We start from the raw sequence: 13,647 nt of genomic DNA on the forward strand, positions 1-13,647 counted from the left end.
CACAGGAAACACAGAAGGCCCTCTCCTCTCACCTGTTAAGAGCAAGGGTGCGTCCTGCCAGCACTTCTAAAGCCCACCCTCACTCCACCCGGGTTCTCCATTCCCCTTCCTTTTCAGGGGGCCTTATGTGATGAGAAACCTTTCTCTCTGATATAGCCTCAACTGTTTTTCTGCACTGCTTTCTTCATATAAGCATGTAAATATACCAAATCTCTCCCATCTTTAAATTTGTTTAAGTTTATTCATTTATTTTGAGAGAGACAGAGACAGTGAGAGTGGGGGAGGGGTAGAAAGCAAGGGAGAGAGAGAGAATCCCAAGCAGGCTCTGCACTGGTAGTATAGAGCCTGATGCTGGGCTTGAACCCACGAAAATGTGAGATCATGACCCGAGCCGAAACCAAGAGTTGGTTGCTTAACCGACTGAGCCACTCAGGCACTCCAAATCTCTCCCATCTTTAAAAACAACTTTGCCTTAACTCCTTTTTCCAAGTGGCTGGTACCTAATCTCTCCTGTTCACAACCGAACTTTCCAGTTAACCCTAAAGGTCTCATTATCCAATCTCTCCTTTTCATAGCCAAACTTCCTGGCTAACGGCTAACCAGGTTAACCATCGCTCAAAGTCTCATTTCCTCACTTCCTACCCTGCAATCTGATTTCCCCACCTGAGTCTTACCGAACCACTTTCTCTAATGATCTCTACGACCTCACAGGGCTGAAGTCCAGGGGCAGCTTTTCAGGTTTTGATGGCCCCTAATTCATGCCCTGAAACTCTCCTCCCTTGGGTTCAGTGACAGCACTTTCCCTCTCTATCCAACTCCTCCAGCTTCTCTGTACTCGGCTTTCTTCTGATCATCCCTACAAAGTGGGTGTTAGAGCTGCCACTGGCCTCCTTCTCTTGCCACTTTCTACTTTCAACCTGGGCAAACTTATCCAGCTTTATCCACCATATATTTCCCAGTGATTTCTCAACCTATATTCCCACAACCACCGCCCTGGTCCAGGTACCACCACCTCTCACCTAGGAGACAGCAGTGCCCCTGCCAATCTCCTCCATGGTGTCCCCTTCTAAGCCACAAATCTGGTCATTTCACTCCCTGTCTTAAAACCCCTCAGTGATCCTGGAACAGAAAAAGGACAGCATTGGAAACACCAGTGAAATCCACATAAGACCTTCAGTTTAGCTAACAGTATAGTACACATGTTCATTTCCTGGTGCTAGTAATTGTACTGTGATTATGTGAGATAGCTAACATTAGGGGAAACTAAGAGATGTTTAGAACTTTTCTACAATGTAAAATTAGTTCAAAGTAAAAAGTTAAAGGGTTCATAATTAAAACAACAACTGCCTCCAACAGCAGCACTTCACTGCTCTCGGGACAGTGTCCAAACTTCTTTATAAAGTTCCAGAGATCTGCCCAGGTTTCCCTCTCAGGCCTCATCTTCCCCACTCTTCTGCTGGAGCGCCGAGTTCAGGCTCTTTTGCTTCTCAGCTTTTTCACATGCTCTTCCTTCTGTCTGGACAGTCCCTGCTATCATTTCCTAAAGTGCCTTACCTGGGCCCTCATGTTTGTGTTAGGAATCCTATGTGTTTTCATAGCATCCAATGTTCCTCCATTGTTAATGGCCTCTGTCACCTCCCGCTAGACCACAAACCCGAGGGCATTAATGTTACCTGTGGAGAGGCCCTCAGTAAACACGTATTAAGTGGAAGAAAGGAAGAACTGGAAGAAAAGAGGGAAGGGTGGCAAACCTACTCTAGCCCTGACATGTTGCCTGAAGCCTAGACATGCCCAGGTCTTGAACATTAGTCAAGGTCCTTGTTCCCAGCTTCCAAAGTACAGAGGGCTTCAGCCCCTTCCCCACCGCCACTCCTTCCTAGTATCTTGCTTTCTCCCAAGACCTGTGGGGCCAGGACACTGGCTGGGACCTGAGCTCTCAGCAGTCCAGCCACCAGTGTGTTCAGTAAACCAAGGCATCTGGGGGTGGCAGTAGTGGTGTTAGGCCTCCCCAGCCCTAGCCAATGATGCCCTGGAGAAGGGCTTGGCTGTGCCTGGGGACTCTGCAAGGCGGGCTGCCCTCCCTAAGCCCAGTCCCACCTGGTAAATATTTCATCCTCAAGCTGCTCAGCTAATCCCTATTAATTTCAATACCGCCGCCTTGCCTGGCTCAGCTCCCAATGCATTATTTATCCCCTTTGTTTGTTTGTCGCTAACAGGTGGGCCCCAGCGGAGGCGCTGACTGGGGACAAGCCCACTCCATCACAGTGTGGCTGTGAATTAATCATGAGGACTAATGGGAAGCACCTCAGCTCCAGGCACTGCCCTAGCTGCCTCCCACTGCCCTGGCACCCAGGGGTGGGCCAGGGCCACCCCGGCTCTATGTAACTCAAAACACCACATTTTATTTACTATCTGCCTACATGAGTCAGTCTCAACATTACCCTTTGGGGATATAAGCTAAACAAACAGACATAAGTTCCTGCCCTCAGGGAACTTACAATCCAGTTGGGGAGAGAGGCATTAAGTGACTATTTCTTACGACTGTGAGGGAATGCTGTGCAGGGAGAGTGCTAGGTGTTAGGAAGCTGTGCACAAGGGAGGACCTGACCACATCAAGGGGTCAGGGAAGGCTTCCTTGGGGAAACAAACTTTGAGTTGTGCTCTGAAGGATGAGCAGGAGTTAATCAAGACAAGGGATGGAAATGAGGGGCTCCCAAGGACAAAAAAGCCATATGGGAAGGCCCCGAGGTGAGAGAAGGAATGGCAGTTTCCAGAAAGTGGGGGAGGACTTTGTGTCCTGGAGTGCTGGGGGCATGAAGAGAGTGGCCTGAACATGGCCAGCAAGGCCCAGCTCAGGATGTTCTTCTCCCTAACTGACCAGCATTTGTCCTGGTGGATTACCATGGACTCATCCTGAACATCTGTTATGTGCACTCACACCACTTCTGCTGACTTGAGCAATGTCTGATTTCTTGACCTTCTGCTTGTGGCTCCTGAGACATGGTCAAGATCATTAACCCTCAATTGCAGACTAGGAAACTCAGGTGAGCATTCACCTAGGGCTTATGAGAAGGCCTGTGTGGGCGTCACAACTCAGGTGTGCCCATGGCAGGACAGGGCTGGATCTGGCCCACTGACTCTGCGTGTGGACCAGGCACAGCGCTAGGAACACTGACCTGCCTCAGCCACAAGTGCTCACATCACCTCCCAGGAAGAAACCTCCCTCACCTCTGAAACCCAGCACTGGACTGGGTACCCAGACCTCAGGAAATATCTTCCGAATGAATGACTGAACAGAAGTGAATGCCCCACTATCCCCCACAAAGATCTTTTCCCCAGACATTCCCTTTAAAACGTTTCCCGAGATTTAAAATAGACTCGGGCATTATAGCAAGCCTGGGAGGTAGAAGCCATCATCGATCCCATTTTAAAGAGGAAGAGACAGAGGCCCGGGGTGGTGAATGACTTACCCAGGACCACACAGCCTGGAAGCGATGAGCCCTAACTAGAACAAGGTCATCCTGGTTCCAGGCTCCTGGCTCCAGCACATTCATAGGTCTGCCCCTCTGTGGGTATCTCCCCAGGGATCTTCCTTGGTGGCTCCAGAGACCCTAGTTCTCAGGAATCATCTCAAAAGGTACCTCGTTGATGAACCAAGTGCAGCTCTGCCAGGGCAGAGGCCTCACTGTGCACATGGTCAGGGTTTGTAATTCTGTTCAAAGCGGCCACTTTGAAAATCCATATGTCTCCAGGCTCCCTGTACATCATGGTGTCAGGTCCTGGAGCAGAGGCATCCATCAGCACCTCCAGACGCCACGGTCTGTGTGCCCACACGCCTGTTCCCACCCGTGTGCCCATCCTTGGCTACTGGCTGCTCTGGCAGTACTGCCCCACCCCGTGCAGATGCTCATGCTGGCCCGCCTGCTCGGCCCAGCCATGCCATTACCTTCAGACTAGTCTGGCTGGCTGCTGGGCCCCGCCTCAGCCCCAAACACGTCCTCTGCCCTGCCTGGTTCTCTGCTCCCTTGGAGCTAGGCAGCCAGCACGGAGGCAGCCTCGATAACTCGCTAACGTGCTGCCCATGCTGTTCTTAAAAATTTATGACTGTGCAACATGAAAAATCCGGCTGAGGAGCCGTCATTAGTGGCGCTGCCTCCTTCCCCCACCAGAGCCGCCCTCGTAAATTGAGATTTATGGCTGCAGCAGGCGGGGTGGGGGCGTGTGCAGGCGGTGAGGATGTTGTGGGGGAGACAGTGAGACCGATGGATGAGACAGCGGTGGGGCCGGGGGCTCCCCCCTGCGGCAGCTCCAGTTTATCACAGTCTGCGGTGATACCCAACGAGAGTAAGGTCTGGCCTGGGGTGTCAGCCTGGCACTGATGCTGGATTCCGCTTGGCAGTGGGACTGGAGGGGGAGGGGCCTATCCTGTGCCAATCACTGGCTCCTTCAGGTATAAGACCAGATCCTGAGGTCCAAGTGAAAGCAAAGGCCTCTTAGGAGGATGGTTTGAAGAGGGTTCTCTTTGCTGGAGTCACAAGACCTGGGCCCCCAGAGCCAGCTTCTCCAACTGGAAGTGTGTAGGTTGGGCTATGATTGTGGCATCCCAGCCAGAGAACTGGAGGGGAGGTAGGAAAGGGAGAAGGGTGCCAGCAGTCTTCCCTTCCCTCTCTTCTTTCTGGTAAGGAGGGCCAGTGGAGGACGGTAGAGGCAGGAGTGCAAGTACTAGACCCTGTCACGGAGTGTCCCCAGACAGAGGCCAGGCTGGGGCTGAAGAGAAAAGGAGGTGATCCTGCAAGGCCCCCCACCCCGAACCCCCCGCACATCCCCCCACAGGCCCTCTCTATTACCTCCCTGCTGCCTCCTCCCCTGCTCACTTAGCCCTGTCAGCCAGGCCATTATGAAATTGGGGTTTCATTTACAGACTAATTAAACATTACAGCTTGTTCACAATTACAACGCGGGGATGAGGGAGTAACTAATTACGGAAGAAATGAGCTAACATTTATCTCTGCTCCCACCCTCCCTCTCCCTACTGCCCCCCCTTCCCCAATCTGGCTTCCTCCCACTCACTGGTCAGTACCTGCTCTCTAGGCTTATTTCCCAGGATGGGAGACTGGAAGGGCTCAGCAACCACCCACCCACCCACTGTGCACACAAGATCCGACTGCTGTTCCCAGACACTCTGGGGAGGGTGAAGTTCCCAGGGCTCTGCTCGAGACAGGGCTTTTGTGCAAAGACCTTGGGTATGACTAAAGTAGGGGACCCTGGGATGGTATGTGTGACTATTACATGGGGGCCACGTGGGGGGGGCACTCTGCTGTGGTGTGTGAGTGTGATAGCACTGTAGGTCTGTGTGGCTCTCTGTATCTTTATCTTGCAGGGCAAGGTTTTGGCGTGACTGCTGCAAACAACTGTTTGTTTGACAGGGTATGTGTGTGAATGAACCACACTTTCACCCTCAAACCCTGGACACAACAGAAAATAACTGGGTGGCTGCAGGCCCAAACCTCCACTGCGCAGCCCTACTCATTCCTGCCTCCCAAGCAAGAAAGGGAGCAAGGTTACCCTGTTCTGGGGGCTCAGCTCATCCCTGCCCTCAGGTTGGTCTTGGCTTCTGGCCAGATGTCCCTGGGGCCCAAGAAGCCTTCTGGGGGCCTGGGGTGCCCCCTGTGGGCAGGAGTCCTGGGGTCTGGCTGGCCTGCCGCAGAGTTTAATAATAGTAACAGTGAGAGTAAGCGTTTCCATCTTTCCTGCCTTTGGGCAGAAGAAGAAAGGAAAGAGGAGGGAGAGGAGGGAGTGGAGGGAGCGGGCTGAAGGGAGGCTTTGAGGCCTCAGAACTCACATCAAACGGCCGGATCTGGGCCTAATTGTCTGACCCCTGCCCCTGCCTTCAATCAGCTCTGCGGCTCCCCGCCCGCCCCTCGCCTAACTAGCAGCCATGTTCTCCTCATTAGGACAAACTCCCCTTGCACACGTGTCCCCGGACATGTCCCTAGCACTCCCAGCTCCCAACCCTGCCTGGTGGGAGGGTACAGTGGGGACCCAGTTTTGGAGGGGCCCCTAGGACAGCTATACCCTCTGCCACTATGGCTGCCTAGACTGAGCTGCTCAGCCCCTCTCCTTGAGCTGCAGGGGCCTGAATGCCACATGTGGTGACATATCCCTCGGCTGGCTCAGCCGCTGGGCGCGTTCTGTCCTCTGTGCGTCCTTCTTGCTACAGCCCGACTGTCTGAGACACACTGCTCCTGAGGGCGGGATGTGTTTGAATCCTCCCTTTTGGTCTGGTTCAGCCAGGCAGGGGGCCTGGTCTGGGTCAGGGTCTGTGCTGAGAGGCTGGGAGCAGAAGGAATGTGTCTGCCCACTGTACAAGGGTGGTTCCCTTCAATGGACCCAGGCATGCTGAGCTATGAGTGTCTGTGGCCGCTGCCCCTGCAGTGAAGCAGCAGAGCTTGGTGGTCAAGAGCTCTGAGCTTAGAAAGATGTACGTTTAAATCCCAGCTCTCCCACATCCTTGCTCTGCAGCCTTGGGTGAACGATAACCTTCTTTAGCTTCAGCTTCCTCACACAGAGTAGTGGTAACAGCCCCCGTCTCACAGGGTTTGGGAAGTCAATGAGATAACAGATGTAAACTCCTCTGTGCTACATCTGGCGCTCAGCAAATGTGGAAGGATACTGGTGTTGATGGGCAATTCAGACCAAGTTGCCCTCTCCATAGGCCACAGCCCCACTTTGCTCAGGTGGGGTCTGGGCCCTGGTCACCAGTGTTAAGGACAGGAGGAGCTGTGGGGAAGGCTCCAGAGCCCTGCAGAAGAGGAGAGCAGCTCCCAGGGGCACAGCTAATACCAGGGGCAGAATCCCCTATGCTGGAGCCTATGCTTGGGGGCAGGGGTGTCACACAGCAGCTTCAGGTGGCAAGGGCAGGGCCAGGCTGAAAACTGCCAGGTGGCATTAGGTCAGCTGAGCAGGTCTGGGGCTGGTCCATGAGGTAGGGCCCATCCCAGGAGTACTATTGGCCTGGGAGGAGGGATGCTGGAACACCACAAGAGTGAAGGCGCTCATTTTCAGGATACGAGACCTGTATGTGATTGGGGGAGGGGCTGGCCTGGGCTGGCCCTGACATTGTCTCTCACCTTAAACCAGTGGTAATGACTTGCAAATATTGATGAAAACGCAAACTACAGAGATTGTGTTTTTCGGGCAGTGAAGGTGGGGAGCGGGGATAAGGAGGAAAATAAACTGAAATGAAGTCCAGTTATCTCCCATCTGTGGCTGCTCCTAATCCCCCAGCCCAAAGGAATCCAATGCAGCCCCTTATCTGCCCTGTCAATCACTCCATCACCGCCCAGTGCTTGGTGGGCACCACACACCCTCACACACTCAAGCACATGCTCACACATGCACATACACGCACACACTCACTCCACCGACTCTTGCTCTAACACTCCTGCCCACCCCCCAGCCCATTACTCCTGAGTAGGAGCAGCCAGCACGCAGGTCCTGCCAGATGGATGCAATTTGCATAATATCAGCAGTGGAGGCTGCAAGATCACCAGGGGTCAGGGCGCTGACATCCCCGCACAGTCTATCTGCAAGTGCTAATTTGGCCGGCATTGATCTGTCTTTCTGATTTCTTTGTCATTTACGTCTGCGATGGTTTGACAGGAGATACAGAGAGAGACAAGGGGAGGCCAGGCCAGGGCCTGAGGCTAGGAAGGTAGGGAAACAAAGATTGTACCTCCCGGTGCATCACACACACAGAACATATACACACATACACCAGAACCTTCCCCCTTCCATCCGTCAGTCCACTTGTCCATCTGTCTACCCATTTTTCCATCTGTGGTTGCTACAGAAGACTAGAGCCTGGTGTCTGGCAAGGACCAATTCTTCAGATGTCCTAGGGGCTCCAAAGATGCCAGCTCAGGAAGGAAGGAGTACCCCTCCAGGTGAATACTGCCTCCAGGCAGGCTAGTGGAGGTGCTGGTGATGACTGGAGAGTTATCCCTTCTCATGGCCATCCATGCCCCATCTGCTCACTTTCTCTGGGCCACACCAGAAAGAACTGGACAGGAGTGGGGAGGTAGGGGTGGGGGTAGTACCAGGGAAGCACATACTTCAACTGTCTCTGACTCCTCCTGTCCCAACCCTGAAGATGGCTGGAGAGGGCGAGTGGGCGTGTGTGTGTGTATGTATGCAGCACCTCTCTCTGCCTCTCTGGGACAGCCAGGGAGAGGGCTAGTAGGTCTACAGGGGCCTTATATCAATACTTCACTACCCTCAGGTCATCTGAAGCCAAGACTTCTCTAGCTGATTCTGAAGCCCTCTAGCTCAGCCAGAAAGTCTTAGGTTAGATCTAAATGTTACCCACGGAACCCATGGCCACTGTCCCCACATTCTGCTGTGTTGTGGGAGAAGCATTTCCGATAGGGATGGGGACGCTGCCCGGATAGATGTCATGGGGAAAGGGAAGGGGAGGATAAAATTGCAACTCAGGAAAGAAAGAGCCCACTGCAGAGAAGTGGACATGGTCACTCTGTCAAGGGAGGCAGGTGAAAGCCCCCTCCCTGCCAGCCACAGTGGCTCTGTCTTGGCCCCACCTCCTTTCCCTTGCCGATGGTAGCAGAGCAGGGTGATCAGAAGGAACTCCCTGCTGGGCAAGAGGGGGGCTGGCGTTTGGTGTGTGCTAATCCCGGGCCTGAGGTCTTCAGAGGGACCTGGGGAACTTCAAGGAGGGGAAGGCAAAGCTGTACTGTAGACGAGCTCATTAGCCAGCACCCCCACCCCCCCACGAGGAGGAGGGCGGGCGGCCCAGGGAGCGTGGCGGCAGAGGCGGCAGAGAAAAGGCTGTCACTGTCCTTTCTTCCTTTTGGTACAAGCGTCTCCCTGAGCCAACGATTCTCCTGCAGTGACACCTCTCACGGGAGCTAATGAGATCCATGTCACAGAGCTAATGCGCTCTGACTGGACTCTTGATAGACACCCTACTCCTTCAGGGGAGACCACAGGCCAGTACTGCCCCCCTGGGCCAGGCCCCCACCTTGCCACCTGCCAGCCCAGCTCCTTGCCAAACCACACCGGGCAACAGGCTCCTGAGGGCCCACTTAGTGTCTGGCCATCCCTCCTGAGGACCTGAACAGAGGGGCTAAGGAACTAGGAGGAAAGGACCACCCAGTGAGGCATCAGGGAAGGTCCAGTTATTCTCCCAGCCAGCTGAAATCAGCAATCTGTTGGGCCTCCATGTCCCAACAACAGGTGAAATTTTACTAACATTTCCAGTGCAGATTTCCAAAAAGGAAGAAGGGAAGAAGGCCTGGGTCCTGCTGTTAGTTAGAGAGATCAAATACGTAGGGCCTGAACATCACCCCCACAAACTAGAAGTGAGGTCCAAGGGTGTATTCTGTACATTCACCCTAGGAAGGCCAGGCAAGAGTCCCAGAAGAGGTGGCCTCTAGAAAATGGGTGGGATTCTCCCGGTCCAGGGCGGGTGGACAGCAAACAAATTAGAATAATAACTGTCAGATCCTGAAAGACTCTGGCTCTGAGGGTCTGTAGCAGAGGTGAAAGGGTTGCAATGCCTCCTTTCCTTTCTTCCTCAGCTGCTGCCACCAAGGCTTTGTCAAGGCCTGTATGTTTAACATTAACTGAGGGAAATGATGGAAGTGAGCTTGTGTTCTTCCTCATCATTTCTGTTGAGAGCACAAAGCCCGACACCAAAAAGGTGCTTCCTAGTTCAGCACAGTGGTAGGAACACAGACTCTGCACTCAGATGGACCTGGGTTTGAGTCCTGGCTCTTCAATTCAACTGGCTGTGTTACCTCAGGTGAGTCACTTAACTCAGGTCAATCTCAGCTTCCTAACCTATAAAATGGGAATGATAATGCCTGCCTTCTATAAAACTGGTATGAAAATTGTATTAGTTAATAAAAAGTACCCCCAAATAATGTGAATCCCTTGCTGACCCTTTGCAGAAACAAAATCACGACACAGCTCTCAGAAGTCCCCTGTGGAGGCTGCTCTGCCTCAGAGCCTTTGGTCCAAACCAAGGATGTAGAAAGAGCCCACTGCTAACATGGACGTCAGCAGTTCTACGTACATGCAGTCCCTCTTCACCCACAACCCGCTCTATACCACCCTGTTCCCCAGGCTCCCAAGGCCAAGTCCACCACTCCTGCAGAAAGTATTCCTCTCCTGACTAAGAGGCCAGGCTGACAGCTCCCCCACACCCTCTTTCTGCCTGGAGCTCCACTGCCTCCATCCCTTACCCTACCTATAGGGCCAACTGTGTCTGTCCTGACAACCATACCTGTGAACTCTGTGGGGGCAAGGCACTCTATCATCTTCACCAATACAACTATCACAGTTCCTGACACATAAAAGGTGCAAAGTAAACCTACACTGACCCGGTCCACTACCTCCATTCCCATGGCTACTGCTGGCTCTGAATTAACTATCACTTTACCATCCACGCACTTTATCAAGCCTTTCCCTCTGCAGTTTCTCCTCGCTAGTCCTCCCTGCACAAACTCTCAGACCGCTCTAATTGAAGCCCATCTCTGACCAGGTCACTCCTCTGCCAGGAGGCTCCCATGGCTCCTCCTCAACAGCTCAGCCACAAACATCCATCCCAGTGGGCCCTCTCCCCTCCTACAGCCTACCCTGCAGCCCCGGGCCATCTGCCTCACCCTCTAGCATACTGCTCCTTGCTCTCTCAGGGCCAACCACCACCCAGACCTTAGCAGGAGTCCCCACCAGCTAGGCCTAACAAACTCTCCCTGCCACGCATACCTTAGAAAAGAGGCTCAGGAGAGCTCTCTAGGGCCTAGGGTCATTGGTGATTTGCACACAGAGCCAATGCCCCCCTCCTCCCTCCCAACATAGCACTGTGGGAGAGCCAAGCACATCCCAGAGATGACTAAGCTCTGGGATCTGAGGGACCCTTGGCCAGCATCACTAATGCCGCCCCCCCACTCCCAATATGCATACCACTCCCCACTCCAGGCTGGCAGCTCCTCACGCAGTTAATTAGCACTATGTCACTGAGGACCAGCCTGAGTGGCCAGTGACAGGAGCTGACCCTTGACCCCAGGGCTGGGAAACAGTCCACATCAAACTCTTACAGCGCGACCCTTTTAGCACGCACAGTAACTCGGGGCACCGCCAGCTGAAGCTCATTAAAGCTGTCTCTTTGGCGCGAGGGCCATTAACCTCACTGCTCAAAACCAACGCCTCCCCTCCCCGCCTCTCCCAGCCCAATTAATGCCCTGCATCCTCCCTCCCCTCCAAGCACCCTCACCCACACCTCAGAGCCAGCTAGGAGCTGGCAGGGCAGCCCTCTACATTCAGAGATACAAAGACCCAGTGCCAGGAACCCCCAGTGCCCTAGGGAGGCCCTGGTGTTGCCAGGGCCACAGAAGAGGGGACTCCTTGAACACCCACTGTGTGCCAGGCCAGACACCGCATAAGTCCTTTACACAGGCAGCTTTATTGAACCTCCCCAACAGCCCTGAGAGGCACTGGCATTCTCCCTTGTCTAGGGTCACAGAGCTCTGGCTGGTAGAGCCAGAACTCCCTTTGGTTCCAAAGCCCTTAGTCCGTTGTGACTCATATCCTTGGATTGTCCCGTGTGGCCCACCCAGATGGAAAAACCTTCTTCCCTGAAGAGGAGAGGAACATCTCAGGAGTCGTAACAGAGTGGGAAGAAGGAGCCTCTTCCTCTCACAAACACACCTGGGACACATCCACAGAAGCAGGGTAGTCCCACTGACTCGGTCCCACTGGTCCCTCCTACCAGCCAGACTCCATTATTTGCAGTCCCTCCCTGCCTGGGCCAGCACAAGTCTTCTCACGGATCCTCATTCTCTGGTTCCTCCCTTTCCCATCCCAGTGATTCATCTACTCACTTGCTCATTCAGCTGCCCCATCCCAGAGAGTTTACTAAGCATCTACTAAGAACTAGTTTGTGCAGCATACACTGCCTCATGAATTCTGAATAAGAGCTTTGATAGTGCTGTTCTCTCACAAACTTCCTGTCTCCTTAAAACCTCATGAAAAGAGCCAACCCTTTAACCTGGCATTCAAGACCTGCTTATTTCCCCACTTCTTTCCCAGCTATTCCCTAACCCAAATGTCCCTCCTGCTCCAATCACAGGAAACTACTTGTAGGCATCTAACTTGTTTTCAACATGCCTTTGTGCTTTTGTATGCGCAGTTGCTCCTTAAGAGAAACCCCTTCCCCGATTTTTCTACCTACAAAACTCCTACTCATCCTTCAAGGATCTCCTGACTCAAGTGTTTTCTTCACTAGGAAGCTCCCTGCTGGCCTCCCAAGCATATCACCTTGCTAGGTTTGGGGTCTTCTCTAGGTTGTATGGAATACCTCCTGTGGAAGGGAACACCAGCTGCTGTGGGGCATTCCCAATTCTCTAGGCCTATTAACTGCTTCCTCTTCCCCCCGGGACCTCACGAGAGCCTTGGGGTGTCCCAGCAAGAATGATGAGGGGCATTCCTGAGGTCAGGGAGATGTAAATAAAGCCGTAGAAGTCACGTTGACATCTGAGAACAAGGGAATCCTCCCTTGGGGTAGCCTGGGTGTTCCTATGACAGCCCTCAGTACCCTGGGTACCCCATTCAATCTCTATCTCCTCCTAGTATGTGACCTTCCTAAGGACAAGCACTTCCACTCAGCATGCCCAGTACCCACTAGGCACCAGTGATGTCTGTGAAAAGGATAAAGGGCTAGCATGTAACAGGTGATTGGGTCCTTTTGGTGTATCTTGCCAGTCCTCTCCGCCACCATAGCTCCCCAAAGGTACATAGGTTATGATAATGTCATAACACCTCCCAGGAATACCCCGCCACTGCTCCTCCCCACCTGGAACAAAGCCTATGCTTGTCAGGTACCCTGCTTGAAAGCATTTGCATGACATGTGCTCACACACATAAAATCACAAACACAGAAATGAACAGACACACCTTCTGGTGGATACACACACAGGCTGATGGCTGCTTCAGTATACAGATACATGCCCTCAGGACAATGTACACAGATATATTGTTACACACACACACACACACACACACACACACACCACCCATATCATAAGTTAGCAGAGCCTCCAATGCCTAGAAGCAGAGTCACTCCAGCTTCCTCGCAGGCAGGAATCCCTCTGAGGGTGCATACCGCCTGGTACCCCAAGTGGCCCCTCCCAACCCAGGCATCGCTCAATGGAGGCTGCTGCTCCTGCGGGGGAGTCAATACCCTGTGGACGGAGCCATCGGTCAGAAGGACCCCGACTAATTAAAAGCTGGTGAGGTTTAAATAATTCATCTCCTTAACTCCCATTGATCGCCCAGTTTAGTAGCCACAGACTTGAAACAATATTAAACAGCCTCCTCTAGCTCCATGGGGGTGGGTAAGCTGACATGTGCCCACCCCTCTGAGGACATCATCCACCAGAGATGCAGGAAGGGCCAGGGACATCTTGGCCTGAATCCAAGGCCACCTGTGACCCACCCAAAGACCAGACCCCAGTCTCCTCCTAAACAGTGTTTTGAGAGATCTTTTCCAATGGTCTGGTTACACTCTCCCCTCACTCCACCCTCCTTCCCCTCTCCCCCCAGCTATGGAAAGCACCCCGTTAGAGCACA

At 53.2% G+C, this 13,647-nt stretch overlaps 1 protein-coding gene across 7 annotated transcripts in view; it reads right to left on the reverse strand.

Annotated features, from left to right (window-relative positions):
* ERI3 (ERI1 exoribonuclease family member 3) overlaps positions 1-13,647 on the reverse strand; it is a 129,371-nt gene that overhangs the window by 12,312 nt on the left and 103,412 nt on the right. The gene's annotated exons all lie outside the window — the stretch shown is intronic.

Source organism: Hyaena hyaena, unplaced genomic scaffold (assembly GCF_003009895.1).
Source record: "Hyaena hyaena isolate Hyena2069 unplaced genomic scaffold, ASM300989v1 scaffold_144, whole genome shotgun sequence".
Lineage (NCBI taxonomy): Eukaryota > Metazoa > Chordata > Mammalia > Carnivora > Hyaenidae > Hyaena > Hyaena hyaena.